This window comes from Haliotis rubra, unplaced genomic scaffold (assembly GCF_003918875.1).
Source record: "Haliotis rubra isolate DU_JTF1 unplaced genomic scaffold, ASM391887v1 Scf1490, whole genome shotgun sequence".
Classification (NCBI taxonomy): domain Eukaryota; kingdom Metazoa; phylum Mollusca; class Gastropoda; order Lepetellida; family Haliotidae; genus Haliotis; species Haliotis rubra.
In genome coordinates this window covers 136,561-160,093 of record NW_025765437.1, presented here as the reverse complement: position 1 = coordinate 160,093, position 23,533 = coordinate 136,561, and the positions used below count along the sequence as shown (strand labels likewise).

General features: G+C 40.5%; 1 long non-coding RNA gene across 1 annotated transcript; it reads right to left on the bottom strand.

Moving 5' to 3' along the window:
* Positions 1–1,478: 1,478 nt before the first annotated feature.
* On the bottom strand, positions 1,479–22,206 carry LOC124270024. Its single transcript, XR_006896658.1, has 4 exons — positions 22,068–22,206; positions 21,835–21,838; positions 12,139–12,150; positions 1,479–1,567 (listed from the first exon to the last, which is right to left on the bottom strand). It is a non-coding gene; the product is annotated as an uncharacterized LOC124270024 (long non-coding RNA).
* Between the last annotated feature and the right edge of the window lie 1,327 nt (positions 22,207–23,533).

Below are 23,533 nucleotides of genomic sequence, written 5' to 3'. Positions count from 1 at the left end.
GTTTCGTTAGGAGTTCAGAGCAAATGTGTTTGTTGTATGGGGCCCATAATCTGCTAATGAGAGACTGAGAACTTGGCATCAATATTTGAACGTGTTCCCACCTTAACCTGTCTTTGCAACATAAATATTCTTCGTGTTGTAAATATTGCATGATCAATAATGTTCCTTCCTTAATGACTAAATCGTCTTTTTCATCCAATATTTTTGAGCGATTGGTTATAAGAATACAATGTGCATCATTCACAATCGAATCTGACTGGCAATGGTGAATCTGGAATGACAGGTCTTGCACGGGCTTCATGGCTGTTACAATGTGTTTTGAGTTTGATTTCTTTGGAAATGATCTCATCACATAAACAACTTTGTTTCGTTGCCAGACAACGTGTATGTACCCGTAGCTTCGCATGTAAACAACATATCCCCTATTTCCCAATGTGCTGTTATTGTAGATTTCATACTAATATGGTAATAGTGTTTGTGATGTCATATTACGTCAGCTGACCAATTTGCTTTGAGAATCGCGGAAAATGCACATGTGTACATGTATGTATTGGTAATAAGAAGACAAAGTCATCAATATCCCCCGCAATGGCAAAATACTCTTCATGAATATGTCTACGAGTAATGATTATGTCAAATGTTTTGGCGTGTATATAACTAAGTGGGAGGAGAGTCGGTCGGTCGGTCGAAGACAAAAAACTTTATAAAACTAAAATTATCTTAAAAATGTTCTTGATACTCATTTATGTAATTCTTTTTACAATATCTCCTGTACTTTAGAGTTGTGTCAGCGACTGATTAGAAGATAAACATTATACATTATATATGACACGACCGTTCGAGTCTGCGGCGTTGGAATGTAAAAAGAAGTTTTTTGTTTTTGTTTTTCGGGTTGTTCCTTTTTTTTTGTTGCTTTTGGGAGGGCAAATAAAATTTAGGAGGGTCGGTCGAGCGATGACAAACACAGAAAATACAAATGCGGCCCTTGCTCATGTATAGTGTGAATGTGTACTTGTTGATATACAGACATACGCTTGATTAGCCTAATTGTTGATGCGTCCACTCGTCACGCCTGGCGTCCGTGTTTGCTTCTTCACATGGGAACACATTTGTGTCACTGGTCGTGGTATTATAAAGGATGTTGCTCAACGCCTCATTTTAACCATACCCATGGACTCACAGCAATACAGGTTATGGCTAATTTGTGACAAAGTATTCCAAAGTACTCATAACACTTTATAACCCTTAAGATGAATAGGCCGAATTCTGATTGGTCAATAGGCAAAGCATAGGAAACCATGTAGGCGGATTTGCCGGGATGCACGTGACACAATACACTGGTTCTACAGATGACCTTACCTTATGGAATGTGGCTGCCAAACGGCTGATCGCTTCGAAGTTTTAGACTAGGTGTATACAATTGTGTGTATAAACATACTATTAAAATTGTTGTCATATTTTCGTATTAAAGATTTTGTTTGTGTCAATAAAAATATGAAATAAAATAAAATGTTTCTGTATTTCAATTGTTTAACAAAACCTTAAATTCGATCATTTTAATCACAAACTAAGCCATCCCTTTATGAACGTTCAGAATAAATCATGGCGTTGAACTTTGGCGTCTTATTCTGCCGAAGATTGAATGTTGTTTTTAAAGATAATCTGAAACAGGAGATCGTAAGGGTAATAAAGGCGTCTTTTTAAAGGATGTACGGTACTGTAAGACCCTTGTAAATTCGGTATTTCCATTGGGCGCGCCTCAGGAAATGCGGAATTTCCATTTGTTACACACCCTTATGAAAACAACTTTACAGATGATTGCACATCTAATCTCCTTCCTATTACCCTGAGAGTTTAGATTGGAATGGCCCATACTTGTGTATGACAAATAAGATGTGAGGTGAGGTGAAATTGGGTTCAACGGCATGCGTGTGTATGTGTATGTGCGGCTGCTTGTACTAGCCCAGTCTTAAGCTGGTTTTATAGTGCTAGCCCACTGAGATACCATGCCGCAATGAAGCATGAATACCCCACTCAGACACATTATTCTGACTCCGAGCCGACCAGTCCCTGTTGCACCCATTAATGCCGAGCGCCAGGCAGGGACGAACAAGTACCATATTTTAACGTCTTTTGGTATGACGCGGTCGGGGATCGAACCCGCGAATTTCTGCTCTCCGGTCGGACGCTCCAACCACTACACCACGGAGGCGGTCTGACAAATAACACAAAGCACTATAAGAATCATATATTTACAACAATATGGACGAAACCTAGGAATTCTAGCGGCGACATAGCTCTCTGCCGGAGTGGGTCTTTCAATCTCTGGATCCTGTTCTCTAGCTCCTTCAAGACCCGTTTCTGTGTAGGTGGAATACTACTGAGCGCCGCGAACAACAACAACAACAACAACAACAGCAGCAACAACCAACAACAATAACACTGTGCCGTCTAGAGTAGCGCCCCTTGGGCGTGCCTGGAACCTGTGTTTGTGTGATCGAATCCACATTCCATTTCCTTTTGTAAGTGTATGGGCGCTCTGTATCCAATCAGCGCTTCCACCAACCCCAGTTCGGACTTCCGTCCATGATTTAACACAACTCTCTCGCTCACCTACTCATGCAGTCGTTTACTCACTCACTCACTCACAACGTCATGACAAATGATACAACATCATCACTGCATGAGGAACGTCTGACACAATTACAAATAATTAAACATGCTTAAAGATGCATTCATTTCTGGTACACTAGTAGTCAGAAAGGCATGGGTGGACTATTCCGAGTATTATTCCTATTCGTAACCTGTGGTAGTCAGTGTATCTGGCGCTTGTATCTCTGTAAAACAAACATGTACGTCTTTATGAAGAAAATACTGATTGATGAAGAACCACAATTGTGGGCGAACTTTAGATTGTTGCCAATATCTCATATTTCTCAAAAATAATATAGTCTGTAAATAAGGAAATTAATGGGAGTTCCATTGCCTTTGTAGCAAAAACATCATTACTCTGTACATGTGAATGGTAACTTCTTTAAGTGGAATTTAGAAGCCGGTATGATGAATAGGAACACTTTGTTGTGGATAGACAGCTTCTTCTTCTTTAAGTGCATGCTGCACATTTAATATTATGTTACAGAAAATACAACGATATCTGAACCAGAATTGCACCATTGACAGTCAGAGATATAGTACCATAGTTTATTTAACTTTCTTATGAACGACATTGCATTTTAATAAAATAAAGTTTTAAGACACGTGTCGATAATGGTTTTAAAGTTTAATGAATAGTATCCTTACCACATGTGCGACGAGTTTTGTGGGCATTCTCGCATAAACCGGATTGAGCTCACACAGTTGCGGGAATGCTTTCAAAAGGTGCAGAGCCAAGTGTCGGTTCCATCACATTGGACTGAAAAAACCCGAAATGTCGATGTTGGCAACATTGATCGAATAAGAAGTCAAGCATAGCAGGTATGCTGTTGTCCATGGATGGACAAATAGTTGCTGGAGGCGTTATATCCGTGCAACGATGTCCATCGAAGTTAGAAGTGGGGCTCAAGGTAGTTTTTACCCGATGAACTTGTTTTGAGCAGGCTCAAGTTTGTAAACTGTCTCCTGTGAAATTACCATACAAACATGAAACAGATGAGGTGACATCACTGGTCTCGTCAAACGTCTACTTTGATTATTTACGTACACCATATAGTTCGAAAATTGCTTTTAAACAACAAACAAACACACCATATCATGACAAAACATTTCACACATTCAGTTATCAGTAAAAGAAATAATCAGTTATTCGATTTGTGTGGCGTATATAGTCGCATTCCTGTTTTCCTTTCACGTCGCAGTCAGAAAGTATATTGTAAAAACATAACGTGACCCTGCGTTTCACAGCATCCAGCCATCGATAAGAAATCAATAATAGACCATAGGTTAGTGTACAATTAAAGTTGTCAATAATACAAAGTGAGTGAGTGGGTGAGTGGTAGAGTGAGTGAGTGAGTCTTCTACATAGAGTGAGTGAGATCGTCTTCTAGATTTTCTTACAACACCTCAATCCACAGACAAACTCGGAAGCGCGGAAGCGCGGTTCGCTTACCAAGCACCATGGTAATATCTTATTTCTTGGTTTCCACATGACATCGCGGAGTATATGTCCGCAATGAAACCAAGAAATATGATATTACCATGGTGCTTGGTAAGCGAACCGCGCTTCCACGCTTCCGAGTTTGGCTGTGGATTGAGGTGTTGTAAGAAAATGTAGAAGACGATCTCACTCACTCTATGTAGAAGACTCACTCACTCACTCTACCACTCGGCGCGGTTATAATGAACATTATTATGGTTATTTATCATTAGGATTCATAAAACACATCGACATGCTGACGAGTCAACTTCGTCTCATAGTTTGTCTCAAACACCAGTGAGAAAATATTCCCACTTAAGTCTAGAAATATGTGTCATGTCTTGTCTTGTCTGTTGTGTAGAAATTAGCCAGGCTGTCCATACTGTCCATACAGCTCAGACTGTCCAGCACTGACACAAACTATTAAAACAGTTTGATATGTTTCAGACGTCAGCAATGTATCACGGGAACTCCCATATGTCTCAATTGGAAGTCTCCTGCAGAGTGTTAGGCACTAATGAACGCCAGTATATTCTTGTAAGTACAGACCATCCCTCTTGCACCTCCTGTCCGCCCACCTACCACCGACAGCAGTCCCGTGGCTTAGAATTGATCTTCACCTGTCCATCCTTGGCGACAAACGGAATTGGGTGACAGAATCGTCGATTTGGTTGATGCAAGTTCACAGCTCGATGCTCATGACGTCAGTCATTGGATTGTCAGGACCAGTCTCAATCATTTTCAGACTGCTGTAACACAGCTGCGATATCCTTGGTTGAAACAAACATGACAATAAAATAGGAAAATAAATATAAACCTACCAGACATCAAGAGCATGAGAACGTAATGAGATCTGATCGCAATATTGCAAATAGGTCTTTCAACATTTTTGCTCATATTTTTCATTAACATTTCTATTGTTTTACAGACGATTATGCAAAACAATGACACCATACATTACAAACCTAAACGTCAAATACCAATCGTACAATAGTATTCTCTTTCATGCTTAATTTAACTAGTCATGCTTCTGGTTTGCATTACACAAACAACATATGCACGAAGTCATGTCTTAATGGAGCAATACTGAACAGAGACACCTGTAGCTGTGACCTTTCATGTTCCAGCTTCTTCTCTGCCGTGCAAACATCATCCAAGATGCTATTATTTAGAAAAAAAATAATCCAAATGTTACACAACAATGGAAACAGTTGAACAATAATAAGTTATGTTTATACTTACCTTTTTATTACTTTTTAAATTTGTAGTTCTCCCTTTCAGAGACGAACACCTGCACTATAACAGGTCTGAATGTCGGAACACTGGACAGTGATACCTGCACATGTGCTTGTACAGAATTCTACACTGCCACGACATGTCGTAAGTTCTAAATTTCAGCATAACATTTCAAAATCTCAGCTAATGTAGAACACATTTATGTAAAGTCTTCGTGTATCCATTCATATCTCATGTTCTGTAAGTCGTTGTAAAAGTTAAAATGGAGTAGGACAATCTATCTCTCCCAAAAACCGCCCATCCAACCCACCCAACCCCGACTCCTACCCCAACTCCGCAAAACGCGTTGCGGGTGATAAAAACAACTACATTACCAAACACTGACTGACAGTATTATCGTTGTTTTTAATGTAATGTTTATGTCGTTTTGTTGATGTATTTTTCAGAGACGAACACCTGCAGTAAGGCGTGTCTCAATGGAGGAACACTGAACAGAGACACCTGCACCTGCGCCTCTCGTGAGTTCTACACTGGACCTACGTGTGGTAAGATGTGAATGCACAAAGAAAAATATTGCTTTAAGGTGGTGTAAACACTTTAGGATGACATATACCCATGCATAGCTCATATTTTGTTGCATAGGTATTAGTGGTCCAACCATCGAATCTCAATGTGCAAATGTCTGAAAGCTAGCTCATAGGGAGGTTGCATCTTTTCTGTAGCCTCACACGACTGTTCCCAACATAGCAATGCTTCAGTCGGAACGCATGCACAGTTGTACATTCACTGGTTACATTAAAACAATCAGAATTAAAGCCATTATTCTGTATCACTGTGAACTTAAGAACTTATACTCAACTTGTATGTCTTCATTACCATGTGATGTAGCAAGAACACTGCTGTATTAATAATAATGCAAATACTTATAACGCTCCTTTTCCAGGCTAGATATCCTGCTCAAAGCGCAAAATATGATCCTTATTACCCCGGATAACCCACGCTACCTCTGAGGTGCTAGATGGTTAATAGTGTCACGACTTGTTTCACCGGGTACCCATTTTCTGTTGGGTGAACAGAGTCAGTTTTTAACAAGCTCACTTTCTTGAGGTGAGACCACGTGTATCAGATGTGCTTCAACATTTACTAACCCATTTATTCCAACAAGGATATGCCAAAAATATACGAGGTCTTCATTAAAAGTGTACGTTTTGTGAGTAGATTTTTCAGACTGTTTATTTCAGTTGGCCATATATGTGCCACACCACTGTCGTTAAGCTGTAATGAAAACTTGAAAATATTATAGGAACGCTTGGATTTTCATGTGATCCCTTATTTGTTTCTCTCAGTAAAATTCAAGGAAGTTCAGTTTAAACTATATAAAAACAAACTAATTTTCTAAACACTTTATGTCAGTATCATCCTGTTTTTCTTTTCCCATGTTTTGATGTTGTTTTGTTGCTGTATTTTTCAGAGACGAACACGTGCACTAAGGTGTGTCTCAACGGAGGAACGTTGAACACAGACACCTGCACCTGTGCATGTAGAGAGTTCTACACTGGAACTATGTGTGGTATTTTGTTACGTGCTGACTGTCAAGTTGAAACGTATATGTTAAAGGGCAATAACTGCGTTAGGGAACTATGTCTGAAACCAGTAGACAACGAAGAAACACTGGACCCCTGTGTGGTACGTCGCTTATATCAAAAATCTTCTTCAGAATAGAAATTAGAAGACTTATTATCTAACATAGAGTAGAACACATTTTGATGTGGTGTATCTTTGCATTATTCAGGTTATTCATGTTGCATGAGGTTTAGTGCTGTGAAATAATTTATATGTACCATCATTCTCTTCCCACAGAGGTTACTTGACATATCTTCCTACGAACCTCTGTTCTAATACGGTCCTTTCATGGGGCGAGTGTTCAGGATTCGTGATTGGTTGCAATCAGATTTAGTTGTGCAATCAGCGACGTTGTTTCAAAAGTGATCATTCGCAAGGTCTCGGTCATTTCCGTATGCTTCGGGGAAGCTAGAATCTCTTCCCCTGCGCGATACGCAAACGTTTTTTCTAGACAGGACTCAGTCGTGTAAAAGCGGATCAATGGCGTCTCCATCGCCGTCGTTGACAACGGACAAGCTAGCCATTAAATGCCTTGTGCCACATCAACACAAGTCCACTACAGAGGAGGGATATTTGTGGCCCCTCATTTGCTTGTATTAGTCAAGTCGGATCTAAGTCGATGTAACACGTGTTCTGATTGGATAGAAAGAAGGGAGATAATTCGTGTTGCGATTTTTGGCCGCTAGGGGATTTTACGAGGAAGATAGGAAGATATGACAAGCAACCTCTGTGGGAAGAGAATGATGTACCATATAAAAATATAACTAATATTCTTAAGGGGCCAGTGGGTTAGTCTAGCGGTTAAAGCGTTTGCTCGTCACGGCGAAGACCATGATTCTAGTCCCCACACGGTACGATGTGTGAGCCCATATTGCAAAAAGCGGCGTAAACATTAACCCCCTCACTCAGTCATTCACTAAACACCTTTCTAAGTATCATCCTGTTTTTCACCATGATTGTGCTACTGTAATTTTCAGAAACGAACACGTGCACTACATCATGTCTCAATGGAGGAACGCGGAACACAGATACCTGCACCTGTGCATGTAGAGAGTTCTACACTGGAACTATGTGTGGTATTTTGTTACGTGCTGACTGTCAAGTTGAAACGTATATGTTAAAGGGCAATAACTGCGTTAGGGAACTATGTCTGAAACCAGTAGACAACGAAGAAACACTGGACCCCTGTGTGGTACGTCGCTTATATCAAAAATCTTCTTCAGAATAGAAATTAGAAGACTTATTATCTAACATAGAGTAGAACACATTTTGATGTGGTGTATCTTTGCATTATTCAGGTTATTCATGTTGCATGAGGTTTAGTGCTGTGAAATAATTTATATGTACCATCATTCTCTTCCCACAGAGGTTACTTGACATATCTTCCTACGAACCTCTGTTCTAATACGGTCCTTTCATGGGGCGAGTGTTCAGGATTCGTGATTGGTTGCAATCAGATTTAGTTGTGCAATCAGCGACGTTGTTTCAAAAGTGATCATTCGGGCAAGGAGTTCTCGGTCATTTCCGTATGCTTCGGGAAGCTAGAATCTCTTCCCCTGCGCGATACGCAAACGTTTTTCTAGACAGGACTCAGTCGTAAAAAGCGGATCAATGGCGTCTCCATCGCCGTCGTTGACAACGGACAAGCTAGCCATTAAATGCCTTGTGCCACATCAACACAAGTCCACTACAGAGGAGGGATATTTGTGGCCCCTCATTTGCTTTTTGTATTAGTCAAGTCGGATCTAAGTCGATGTAACACGTGTCTTGATTGGATAGAAAGAAGGGAGATAATTCGTGTTAAGCGATTTTTGGCCGCTAGGGGATTTTACGAGGAAGATAGGAAGATATGACAAGCAACCTCTGTGGAAGAGAATGATGTACCATATAAAAATATAACTAATATTCTATAAGGGGCCAGTGGGTTAGTCTAGCGGTTAAAGCGTTTGCTCGTCACGGCGAAGACCATGATTCTAGTCCCCACACGGTACGATGTGTGAGCCCATATTGCAAAAAGCGGCGTAAACATTAACCCCCTCACTCAGTCATTCACTAAACACCTTTCTAAGTATCATCCTGTTTTTCACCATGATTGTGCTACTGTAATTTTCTGTGAAACGAACACGTGCACTACATCATGTCTCAATGGAGGAACGCGGAACACAGATACCTGCACCTGTGCCTGAAGAGAGTTCTACACTGGAACTACGGGTGGTATTTTGTTACGTGCTGACTGTCAAGTTGAAACGTATATGTTAAAGGGCAATAACTGCGTTAGGGAACTATGTCTGAAACCAGTAGACAACGAAGAAACACTGGACCCCTGTGTGTGGTACGTCGCTTATATCAAAATCTTCTTCAGAATAGAAATTAGAAGACTTATTATCTAACATAGAGTAGAACACATTTTGATGTGGTGTATCTTTGCATTATTCAGGTTATTCATGTTGCATGAGGTTTAGTGCTGTGAAATAATTTATATGTACCATCATTCTCTTCCCACAGAGGTTACTTGACATATCTTCCTACGAACCTCTGTTCTAATACGGTCCTTTCATGGGGCGAGTGTTCAGGATTCGTGATTGGTTGCAATCAGATTTAGTTGTGCAATCAGCGACGTTGTTTCAAAAGTGATCATTCGCAGGGTCTCGGTCATTTCCGTATGCTTCGGGGAAGCTAGAATCTCTTCCCCTGCGCGATACGCAAACGTTTTTTCTAGACAGGACTCAGTCGTGTAAAAGCGGATCAATGGCGTCTCCATCGCCGTCGTTGACAACGGACAAGCTAGCCATTAAATGCCTTGTGCCACATCAACACAAGTCCACTACAGAGGAGGGATATTTGTGGCCCCTCATTTGCTTGTATTAGTCAAGTCGGATCTAAGTCGATGTAACACGTGTTCTGATTGGATAGAAAGAAGGGAGATAATTCGTGTTGCGATTTTTGGCCGCTAGGGGATTTTACGAGGAAGATAGGAAGATATGACAAGCAACCTCTGTGGGAAGAGAATGATGTACCATATAAAAATATAACTAATATTCTTAAGGGGCCAGTGGGTTAGTCTAGCGGTTAAAGCGTTTGCTCGTCACGGCGAAGACCATGATTCTAGTCCCCACACGGTACGATGTGTGAGCCCATATTGCAAAAAGCGGCGTAAACATTAACCCCCTCACTCAGTCATTCACTAAACACCTTTCTAAGTATCATCCTGTTTTTCACCATGATTGTGCTACTGTAATTTTCAGAAACGAACACGTGCACTACATCATGTCTCAATGGAGGAACGCGGAACACAGATACCTGCACCTGTGCCTGAAGAGAGTTCTACACTGGAACTACGGGTGGTAGGTTGTGAGTTCAGTTACGTGTCGACTCCCAGGTTGACGATACCGTTATAACAAATAAACAAAACAAAACAAAATGAAACAAGAAGACAAGTCATCACTATCCCTCTCAATGGTAAAATACTCTCCATGAATATGTCAACTAGTTATGGCTATGTCAAATTATGGTTTGATGTACCTCAGTAATGTTGATAGAGTTTCTGTTAATTTCTATCATTAGCTTCTTGGATACCCACAACGTGGGAAGAGAGTATTGAAAGATTTCTAATTCCTGTTCCGGAAATGATCATTACCACAAGTTTCAGTCGAAGTCAAACTTGTTGCCATGGAAATGCAAAACTTAGTTTATTCAGTAATCCAAAACTACCAAAAGGCACAAGTTCATAACCAGACCTATCTATCTGCCAAGTTTGGTGAAGAATATATGCACACAGTTAATAATTTGACTTGCTATATAATACAACAAATACGCAGATCTGTTAAACGTGTATGAAATGCTGTACCCAGATAAAAAAATACAAAAAGTGATAAAAAAAAGTTTGGTGAATAAAATAATAAACGGTTTTAAAGTTCTCCGGAAAAGAGCACCAACACCAATTTCACTCGAAGTCAAACTTGTTGCCATGGAAACGCAAAAAATATTTTATCCACAAATCCAAAACCACCAAAAGGCACCAGCTCACCTCCAGACCTATCTGTGTGCCAAATGTGGTGAAGAAACATTGAACGGTTTTTAAGTTCTGCTCCAGAAAAGATCACAAACACCAATTTCAATCGACGTCAAATTTGTTGCTATAGAAATGCAAACAATATTTTATTCAGAAACTCGAAACTACCAACGGGGACCAGCTTACCACCAGACCGATCTATGTGATAAATATGGTGAAGAAACATTGAACGGTTTTAAGTTCTGCGATGGAAAAGAGAGCTATCACCAATTTCATTAAAAAATGTAGCCATGGAAACGCAAACATTATGTTATTCAGAGATCTGAAAAGGCAGCATTTCACACACACAAACGCCGCATACAGAGTAATGCGGGGGACAGAAACAGTTACATTACCAAACACGAAGTGTCAGTATCATCGTTATTTTTAACTAAGTGTTAATGTCGTTTTGTATGTTTCAGAGACGAACACCTGCACTAAGGCTTGTCTCAACGGAGGAACACCTGCACTTGTGCCTGTATAGAGTTCTACACTGGGATCCACGTGTGGTAAGATGTGAATCTCAAAAGATTCTTCAGAAGAATATTCACAATCCCCTTAACAATGCAGGACCATGCATAATTGAAGGTATTTTGACTTAATGCAAAGTTCCAGCTAACACTGCTGAACATAGTTAACACTGTCAGAACACATACGTATGTGGTTCATTACACGACACTTGCAAATAAAGCAGTGTTTGACCTTAACTCTGAAAAGTCGCAGGACCTAAAGACCCAGGACCATAAAAGAGTTGAGGGTCCTGATCAGAATGTGTAGGTCCTATATTTCCGCTACAATATAAATAATTCAAAACTAACAAACTGAATTAAAGAGTTTTAATTTAACACTCGTGTCTGAGTAGTCCTCATTTACAACAAGATCCAAGTCTTCTGAAAAGTCTGAATCAAAATGTTCAGACAGGAATATGTCACAGCAGTCAGAGTCATTCGGAATGAAAAAGCTGTCAGCCATGAGGACCTGCAGAAAACAAAAGCTATGGGTCCAAGTGGTTTTCAGTCGGCATCGGGCCTCAGGACTGTGGGTCCAAGTGGTTTTCTGTCGGGTTCGAGCCTAAGGACCGCTGGTAATTTCGAACGTTGAACTAAAACTAACCTGTTACATGAACGTACATGAAACGTCTCCTGAAAATGAATCTTTGGAAAGAAACCATCTCAAATACATCCCCTGCGCTATTGCAATCTGTCTAACTGCATTTTTTTCCAGAAACAAACACCTGCACAATATCCTGCAGTAATGGCGGTGCACTAAAAAGAGATGCGTGTTCCTGTTCTTGCACCTCACTATGGACTCGAAATACATGCGGTAAATGTCACTCTGCATCACTTGATCAACGGTGTCAGTAGAGAACACATGGCCAATTGACACAATCTGGTTCCTCACGTCCGTGTTTCGAACCATATTAAATCTTTTACTAATTGTTTGATCGGCATTCTAGAAGTTGGTGAGTCAAAAACTGAAATGTACAAATTTATGAATGACAACTTATTGTATATTGCAGAGAGCAATGTAGATTCTTACACCGTTATCAAGAATATATGTAAGAATCTTCATCAAAACGTCGCCCTCTGCAATAAACAAGAAGTTGTCATTCATAAACTTGTATGTTTCTTTTTTGAAGCCTTTGCATTCGCCATATATACTAGCCACATAAAGAAAATGTGCATTGTCAAAATATTATCCCAGTTGATAACTACGATAACAATGTCAAAGGTACATATAAACGTTAAGAGACCATAACAAGTCGGGAGAATTTCAATTGAAAAGTCAATCACAATGACGTCATGAGTCCACAAGCGGGACAGGGGTCAAACGACCATGTCACAAGCTCAATAGCGGGTATGTCCACCATCGGCATTGAGAACAGCAGTGCATCGACGATGCATAGAGCCTATCAAACGTGCAAGGAAGGCTTGTGGGATGTCACGCCAGATTCTCTAAAGATCTGTTGCAAACTCAAGGACGTTATCTGGCGGATGAGGAAGACGGCGTAGACGTCGATCCATCTCGTCCCAAACATGCTCTATCGGGGAGAGATTCGGTGAATTTGCAGGCCAAGGCAGTAAGTCAACGTTGTGGTGTTGCAAGAAATCCATAGCAACCCTTGCCGAATGAGGGCGGGCATTGCCCTGTTGGAATGTTAACCCATGGCCATGACGTTGCAGAAAAGGAATTGCCACAGGTCGAAGAATCTGATCCCTGTAGCCCACACCAGTTAAGTTGCCCTGAACAATCACCAAAGGAGTTCTTTGGCGTGCTGTTATTCCAACCCCAAATCATCACGGAACCACCACCAAAGCGATTCCTCTCCAAGACACAGGCCTGTGCATAACGTTCTCCCATGCGTCTATAGGCACGTTGACGTCCATCACTATGGGAAATGTTAAACCTGGACTCATCTGTAAAAACAACATTTCTCCACCAAAACAAGGGTCTGTGGACATGATTTCGGCACCACATTTGGCGAGCTTGTCGATGACGTTGTGTCAAGATAGGCCGTATGGCGGGACGTCGTGGTCTGATCCCGTGATGACGTAAACGTTGTCTAACTGTGTTGGGGTGGATTTGGAGAAGTCCTGGGATGGTTCGGGCAGTCATCACTGCAGTCTGAAACCTGTCGCGAAGATGGGTTACCCTTATCCATCTGTCCTGTCTTGGCGTTGTTACACGTGGACGTCAAGAACGTGGCCGATCGATGACGTCATTTGTGTTCTGGTAGTGTCTCAACAGTGCAAAAATGGTGTTCAGGTGGCAGTGGAAATGTGCAGCCACTTGTCGTTTAGACATTCCCCCACGGACCATCCCGATGGCCTCATGACGTTGAGCAGACGTGAGCCTTGGCATGCTATGCGTTTCAATAGCCGTTTAATTTTGTAAACGATCGCAAGGGCAGGGGTTGAGCTTTCCATAGTGACAGTATTGTGTGGCATTCATTTGCTCTGTTTCTCTTTCCCGGAATGCACGTGCAACAACGTATTGCACGCCTCAAGGACGAACCCACTGACGTCACGGAACGTGGCACGTGCATGCATGTTGGATACATGTCACCAATCTCTGAGTTTAGATCCTTACGTGTCTACACAGGTTTGATAAATTTAGATTTTAATTTTTTGTATGCACAGTTTCTTTGATGGCAAGACAAAGTTGTATCAATCTTCAAAACAAGTAATAATTCAAAGTCAAGGGCTATCCCTCAGAAAATCCCGGGTCAGAGGGACGTTATTAAGATAATGCCCGGGGCACAGGGACGTTATTAAGATAATTGCCCGGGACAGAGGGACATTATTTAGATAATGGCCCGAGGAAGCGAGATTGTATCAGATTTGAGGGATATTACGAGAAAATGTGTAATAGAGTGAACAATAGAGTGACGTCACAGTCGGTTTATTATTCCTGGTTCACTGAAATGAAGGAAAACGTACACGCTTGTCATCTTGGAATCAGCTCTTGACTACTGAGAGCCAGGTCACTATTCTTGCCCAAAATGTCACAAGACATTATACACTCCATAGAATCATGTGATGCTTGTGCAGAGTACAGAACACGACAACCGCAAGAATCTCTGCACCATAGAAAAACACCTGAAAGACCCTGGGAAAATGTGGGCTGTGATCTATTCTCTCTACAAGGTCGCAACTATATGGTGACAATTGACTGTTACAGCAAATTCTTTGAAGTTGACTAACACATCATCTCAGTCAGTCATCACCAATTTGAAGCATCACCTTTCAAGACACGGAATCTCAGATAAAGTCATTTCGGGTGGAGGTCCTCAGTTCTCATCAGGAAAATTCAAGTAATTTTCAGATAACTATGGATTTATACATGACATGTCAATTTCTGGAAACAGTCAGTCTTATGGAGCAGCTGAAGCAGCTGTAAAAACCGCCACAAATCTCATGTGGAAATGTGAAGCAAGTAATGCAGACACATACGTAGGACTTGTCAGCCTGAAAACTACCCCGACAGAAGGGACACAGGCCCAAGTGAGAGATTGTTTGAAAGGAGGACAAGAACACTACTACCAACAGTGACATCAAGACTGAGTGTTCATAACAACCAAACGTCACTGATAGACAAACGCAAATCTGATACCAGTAAAACTGGGTGAAAAGGAGTGGAAATCTGCAACAGTTCAAAAACAACTTGGAAGTCGAACTGATCAAGTTCAAGGTGAAGATGGTACTCAATATCAGTGAAACAGACAACAGATCAGAATCTGTTAATATACATTTTGCTCACTGGGCTGATATAACTTGTTTAGATCCTAAAAAGAATATGTCAAGAAGCGAGTGGAGTTAAGTTGATGATTTATATTTGGACTACGTGCTGACTGTCACTTGCCCATCCGGTGTGCTACAATGAGTTATGAAGGAGTTGACTCCCTTGAAGCAGCATCTGTGGTGTTTTTGTCGTGTTTGAGCTCCTGACTAAACGAGCATAATTAAGCACCCCTGCATTTTTGCAATGGGTATTCAACACGTGGTGACCACGATGACCCGTATGATCCTTTGACTCATAGAAAACGACAAAATGATTGGAATCCATGTTTGATTGTATGATGATAATTGCTCATTTTAAGAAAACACCGATTTTCAGACAAAACCATGTCTGTACAAGTATGACCCTGGAATTTTTAATGTTGAATTTATTGGTGAATGTGAACATTCGAAATGTCATTTTGCTTGTCTTACACGATTCATGGTCAATACAGAGTGTAACCTCCATGTAATAGTATGACAGCTAGCATTCTGCTCCTCATACCCCCTGTCAGCCTCCCGATCCTCTGAAGGATCAGTCTACGCCATCCCTCATGTAAAGCAGCTTCCAATTGGTTCTGTACAGGAGGATCCCTTTGTTACACACGACGACCAATCATATCCTAGATTCAGTAACCCACTTGTCGTAAAAGGCGACTAACGGGTCAGGTGGCCAGGCTCGCTGACTTGGTTGTCATCGAATCACAATTGCTTAGATCGATGCTCATTATGTTGATCACTGGATTCTCTGGTCCAGACTCGATTATATTCAGACCGCCACCATATAGCTGGACTATTACTGAACACGGCGCTTAACAACAAACCAGATCTTAAAAGCATATGTTAGGGATATTACTAGGAAGGAAAGAATTTAATTGCATATCATGTACGCAAACATTTACATTTACCTGAATGACGGGTTATATAGTCATGGACGTTTCAAAAGAATTAACATTTCATAGAACGCCCTCAATACAGCATCACCTGCGGTTGTTGGGTACAATCGCAAGAGTCAAGTAAGCGGAAGCAGTAATAGGTGACAGACTCTACAGTATATGTCCATACTTTTCTGTTGTGTGCCTTGAAACGGGTTTGTCACTGTAACACGGAATAGTGTTGGAAACTGACAAGAATATTCAAGAATTTCGTGTTATTATACAGATATCCCAATCCATCTTTTACACGTTTGGTCGAAGAAGAGCTCGACCTTATATACGAACAGCCGATATTGCAGAAACTTCTCGAACGATCAAGGCTTCCATATTTGTCAAAAACAACCAGGTTTCATAAGTCTAATCTATTCGCTCGTCTGGACATTTTACGAGCTCTTCAACCATTCGCTTTCAAGGATATTTACCAGACTAAATAATCTCATTTGCCGCCATCACAATGTCTGGGATTTCTCCTATCTTTTAAACAATGTTAATGAAACATAGATGTCCTTCCAGGCGTGCCTTGAACACTTCCACAATTACATCTACATGAGTGAAACTGTCTGAAACTGTTAAATGGCCATTGTGCACTTACCACGAACAAAGAGGACACGTTACAAAATGGCGAGGCGTGAGTTTAGATTGTGTTATGGACTTCAGCCAGCAAAACCCAAGCCTGTTGTTAATTAAATGCACAAAGCAAAACAGTGACACGAGCATTGAACCCTTGGGGGGCGAAGACCGCCTCCGTGGTGTAGTGGTTAGAGCGTCCGCCCGGAGAGCGGAAGGTCGAGGGTTCGATCCCCGACCGCGTCATACCAAAAGACGTTAAAATATGGTACTTGTTCGTCCCTGCCTGGCGCTCGGCATTAGTGGGTGCAACAAAGACTAGTCAGCTGGGAGTCAGTATAATGTGTCTGAGTGGGGGATTCCTGCTTCACTGCGGCATGGTATCTCAGTGGGCTAGCACTATAAAACCAGCTTACTTCTGGGCTAGTACAAGCAGCCGCACATACACATACACACGCATGCACGTCGTGATATGAGCGAAATATTCTCAAGCAGGACGTTAAACCCAATTTCACCTCACCTCACCCTGGAGGGCGACAAGACGCAACTGGGTTTTTGGGTCATGTTGACCTACTTTCTCCTGGATCCAGACGGGGATGCTAAGTAGCGTACTTATCTCGTACAGATGTCGCAGTGAGACGTGATCTGAAATGTGATTTAGAATGTTGACAATAGTACATTGCTAGCGATTGTCCCACAAGACCAGTGTTTCAACAAGAACGGGTCTAATGTCGGCATGAAACGTATTGAATATTATTTGTGTGGAAAAAGATATATTTCTCTATCAGATCATTTCGTAAAGACACGGTGCTTGTTTGATCTTGAACTATTAAGTCGGGGCGGTGAGGGAGCCTTCTGGTTAAAGCATCCGCTCGTTACGCTGAAAACCCGGGTTCACGCACGATGCCACGAGGTCACGCACGATGCCACGTGATGAAGTCACGCACGTATTGTGGTCACGTACTGGCGTATAAATGTATATGTTTAACGCTGTACTATAGGAGCGACGTATATCTGAACGCATATGAGCTGAATAAACATAAATGCGTACGTGTTTGAGTGGAAATTCTGGATTTCTGAAAATAGTATTTATTGGGTTTCTTTAATTTGTATTTGGGTCTTTCTATCAGAGGAATAAATGCTTTGTATTGAAGCGCGGAATTCATTTCAGGTGAAACTGTTCTTATTTGTCTATTACGTAATTGTAATGTTAACATTCTATGTTAAGCAACACATTTGTTAACATTGTTAACATGGTAGATTAAATACTGTTAGCCTTATATAAACTCATTAAGCGACTGTGTTGTTGTAAACCCGTGAAGATCCGGGTTAGAATTGATCTTCAGTAACCCATCCCATTCTTGTAAGCGACTAACCTCATCGGGTGGCCTCATTGGTTGACACATGCCATCGCATCCCAACTGCGTAGATCGATGCTCATGCTATTGAGAGAGAGAGAGAGAGGTAAGTGCTATTTATCGATGTACCTATTGAATTTTGCTTCTATTTTACGTAATCATAATGATAAACCTTTGTGTGAAACAACATATTTGTTACCATGTTAGGTATAAATACTGTTAGTCTTATATATTAATTATCAATGTTGTAAACCGACTTTCTATGTTAAAGGACACTACTGTTACCGTCAAATGTTAGGTAACTAAGCTGTAGATGATTGTCACTCTCTGAATACGGAGGCCGGCGGGGTAGCCCAGTGGTTCGCTCGTCACGCCGAAGGCCAATGTGAGGCATAGGTACAATCATGTGCCTATTTCTGTGTCCCCTGCCGTGTTATTGCTGGAATATTGCTAAAACCTCACTCACTCAATCTGAATATACATGAGTGAGTGAGTGAGTTTAGTTTTTCTCACGACAAGCATGGGTTACTGAAGGTTCATTCTAACCCGGACCTTCACGGGTCGACATATTCATGAAGTGTATTTTGCAATTCCGGGGGATATTGATGACTTTGTCTTCTTGTTACCAATAAATACATGTACATGTGCATTTTCCGCGATTCTCAAAGCAAATTGGTCAGCTGACGTAATATGACATCACAAACACTATTACCATATTAGTAAGAAATCTACAAAAACAGCACATTGGGAAATAGGGGATATGTTGTTTGCATGCGACACTACGGGAACATACACGTTGTCTGGCAACGAAACAAAGTTGTTTATGTGATGAGATCAAACTCAAAACACATTGTGACCGCCATGATTCACGTCAGATTCACCATTGCCAGTCAGATTCGATTGTGAATGATGCACATTGTATTCTTATAACCAATCGCTCAAAAATATTGGATGAAAAAGACGATTTAGTCATTAAGGAAGGAAGATTATTGATCATGCAATATTTACAACACGAAGAATATTTATGTTGCAAAGACAGGTTAAGGTGGGAACACGTTCAAATATTGATGCCAAGTTCTCAGTCTCTCATTAGCAGATTATGGACCCTAAAACAACAAACACATTTGCTCTGAACTCCCAACGACAACAATCCCAGTCTATGAAACTTTAAAGCGACCAAAAAGATATCCTGGTGCATATTCTATTTGGATACAGGACTGTTTGTTTCTGATATTATATTTCGTCATAAACGCCCTCGTTGCCTGTCTAACGGTGTCGGGATTCGTAATTGTGTCCGGAAATCCTGACAGTTGCTATGTGAGCAGTTTGATGGAGACAGGCTACAGATTGAAAAACGTCATTTACAACTTTGAAGTAAAATCCAGTGTTTTCAGTTGTGCTGCCACCTGCGTCATGACATCCATTTGTACTTCATTTGATTTCGACCAAGGAAGAAAAATGTGTTTCCTTACTTTTAATGTTTCGTCAAATGCTGCCCACAAGCCAGTGACATCAGCAGCTGGTCGAAGGTAGCGTATCCATACATTATTGTTTTCGGTAACTTCTTTCTGTTCACTGTTGCTGTTAATTTGCAAACAACCGGTGTCCTAATCTGGATTTCTACACAGTGACATCAGCAACTCGTCGAAGGTAGTGTATCCATACGTTATTGTTTTCGGTAACTTTCTTCTGTTCAGCGTTGCTGTTAGATGGTAAACACCCGGTGTCCTAATGTGGATTTCTACACAGTGACACCAGCAACTGGTCGAAGGTAGTGTATCCATACGTTATTGTTTTCGGTAACATCCTTCTGTTCACTGTTGCTGATAGTTCGCAAACACCCGGTGTCCTAATGTGGATTTCTACACAGTGACATCAGCAACTGGTCGAAGGTAGTGTATCCATACGTTATTGTTTTCGGTAACTTCCTTCTGTTCAGTGTTGCTGTTAGTTGGGGATTTACAAATTTACAGCTTTCATAGTCACGATATGGCTGAAATACTGGCGATGTGACTTGAATTTTTTTTTAACTCACTTACTAACAGGCTGTTAGTTCCCAAACACCCGTTGTCTATATTTTCTTCGCAGTGGCATCAGCAACTGGTCAACGATAGTGTATGTATACATTATTTTTTTCGGTAACATCCTTCTGTTCAGTGTTTCGGCGATGGGGTAGCCTAATGGTTAAAGCGTCCAGTCGTCACGTCAAAGACCCGGATTCGATTCCCCACATTGGTACAACGTGTGAAGAACATTGCTGGTGTCCCCCGCTGTGATAGTACTGGAATATTTCTAAACTCGGCGTTAAGCCATACTCACTCACTCACTACTGTTGCTGTTAGTTCGCGAACACCCAGCTTTCTCATTTCAAAGGTGTTCCCCTACATTTTGTCTATCACGTTCACAGGAATTTGATTCAATTCTTATCTTTCGTCTCAATCACAAAGAGAAGAAGTTGTCATCCATATATTTTTCATTATTGTATTTCGCAAATTCTAAAATGCCGCTTAAAGAAGAAAATGGGTTTCGTCTTGCGTGGATGGAAAGTATTGATGCACGGTGACAAGGTTCCAGTTAAAAGTTCGGTAATAGATTGATCAGTCATAACACCTAGAGACAGTTATTATTAAATACCTGTCTTTAAAGGACAGTAAAACAGTGAGGTAGGTATCACACTTTAGGTATAAAACGAACCAAATGAATATTAAAACAAATATTTTTTATCAGATTATTTATTATGAATGAAACTAATCTATAGACCACTAGCAACCAAAGCTAGATCACCTTATTGGTGAATCACGGTGCTTCTCCATCCGTATTATTTCCCAGTGGGATTTAAATCTTCAGTGTGGTCATCATTGGCTGTGTGTAATGCTGACCAATTCAAAAACAACACAACAGGGAATTAAAAAACAGTTTCAGCCACTCTTGCTCAGAAGTTGTTTGATCAAGGTTACAACATTCAAGGCAGCAGTAAATCGTTCAAGAAGTTTTATGGTAGACATGTGGAGGAATTTTCCAGATTTGATGCATCAGTGGCAAAAATGATGTCTGCAATTCCTGTTTTGACATATACCATACGTTCCCAGATTATTTCAGGTTAACAAATAATTAGATTTAGCATATGTTCATGACGAGTGCCACCGGTGGGGCAGGATACGCTCACCTATTCGCGAACACCTGGTATCATCACTATTTCATAGTGATTCATAAACACAAGCTCTGTCATCGTATCGTATGGTGGCAATCACTGGATTGTCTGGTCCAGACTTGATTTGTTTACAAACAGCATCATACAGCTGTAACACAAATATCTGCTCATGATACAGTCACAATAAGTTCCTTAATGACTGTACAATCGACTCTGCTTTTGGCAGAGATTTCTTATCGATGTGGAAAGGGTTTTGTTGCTTCGATAGACTAACAAGCAGTTACAGGCATGTAGATAGAAATACATAAATATTCAGTATAGAGGCTACAATATGAATGCGAGATATGTACATACAAGGTGCTTAAGTTCGCAACACCAACATATTTCCAATATATATTTAGAGCATATACGTTGAAAATATCCCCTGATGTAAAATGTGACTATGTACATGCTCAGAATGTGAAAGAGCAAATTGCTAATATTGAATATATTACGTTTGAATACATTCCTAAATCATTTTCTATAGGTCAAATTCTTCCAATACACAAGGGCAACGGTAAACCAAAACATGACCCTGCCAATTATAGAGGAATAACCATGACTTCTGTATTAAGTAAACTCTTTGAAAGGCTTCTCCTTAACAGAATAGAGTCCTGGATAGATACTAAGATAGAATTTCCCCATCCTCTGCAATTTGGATTTAGGCGTCACTATGGTGCTGAAATCGCCGTACTGACGTTAAAAGAAAACATTGCATATTACAATGAAAGGATGTCGCCTGTATACTGTGCATTCTTAGATAATGAAAAGGCATTTGATCGGGTGTGGCTTGGTGGCTTATTTATCAAACTGTGTGATATTGGAATAACGGGTAAACTATGGAGAATATTAAGGCTCTCCTATAGCTCCATGAAATCATTTGTATGCTTTGAAGGGTTTAAATCGGATACATTCCCCGTCAATCAAGGAGTAGGCCAAGGTAGAGAATTGTCCGCCTGGCTTTTCACCTTATTTATTAATGACCTCCTATATGAACTTGGGAATTCAGATTCTGGCTCAATTTTGCCATGGGGTAAATGCCCTGGGATTCTTCTTGCTGATGACACTACTCTGATGAGTTCCTCTACCAAAGGCCTGCAAAATCTTCTCGATGTCGCTAAAAACTATGCTCATAAGTGGCAGCTAAAATATAATGTAAGCAAGAGTCCGGTTCTACACTTTAAATGCTCAAACAATAACGCTAACATCAGTAATGTATTAATTGGTGATATGCATGTTCCACAAAAGAAATCTATTAAATATGCAGGTGTACATCTCAGTACAGGTAAATAATCACTTGAACGTACAAAAACTGCATGTGAAAAGCTACGAGTACTCATGAACACTAATCATAATAATGGGTTGTATTTTGGAGGTCTTAACCCGATATCTGCAGCACGTATCTGGGAGAGGGTAATCTTATCATGTGGCCTCTATGGATGTAACGTATGGGGTAAACTGCCTCTTAAAGAGTATGAAATGCTTGAAGTTGTACAACGACAATTTTGTTAAAAAGTTCAAGGACTACACAAGCGCACTCCCAGTATTGTTGCATTGGATTGTATCGGTATCATGCCACTACAGTATTATATAGATAACAGAGCCCTCTACCTATTAGGAAAGTTATGTAATGCAAAGTATAACTGTGTTTTTAAAGTAATGTTTCTAGTTCGCCTTGGTCAATTTATGTGTAAAGATAGTTCTACATGCAGCGTATGTAGTAGAAAGTCCCCGATATATAATATGCTGCAACTTGTACATAAGTATAACCTAAACGATATACTAGCGAACTATGTCAATAATGGTCAATTCATCAGTAAGAAATGCTGGTCCAAAGCCGTAAATGATGCTACTAAATTTCATCGAGAAAATCTATTTTATGTTCATCTTAATTCAAGACTTTGTCTGTCAAGATATATCAATATAAGATTCAGCAATGAACACTATCTCTGGATGCTAGCTGCAGAGACAAACGACCAGTTAACTGATATTGCAAGACTTGTATTCTATTGATCAGCTGAAATTGTTTCAAGAGAATGTTTATTTAAAACTGTCGCCAATGATATTGTAAAGCACGTGTTTATGTCATGTACGATAAATATGAATGACAGAAATGAACTTTTTAACTCCATATGTGATATTCTGGATGTAGAAACTTTTGTTA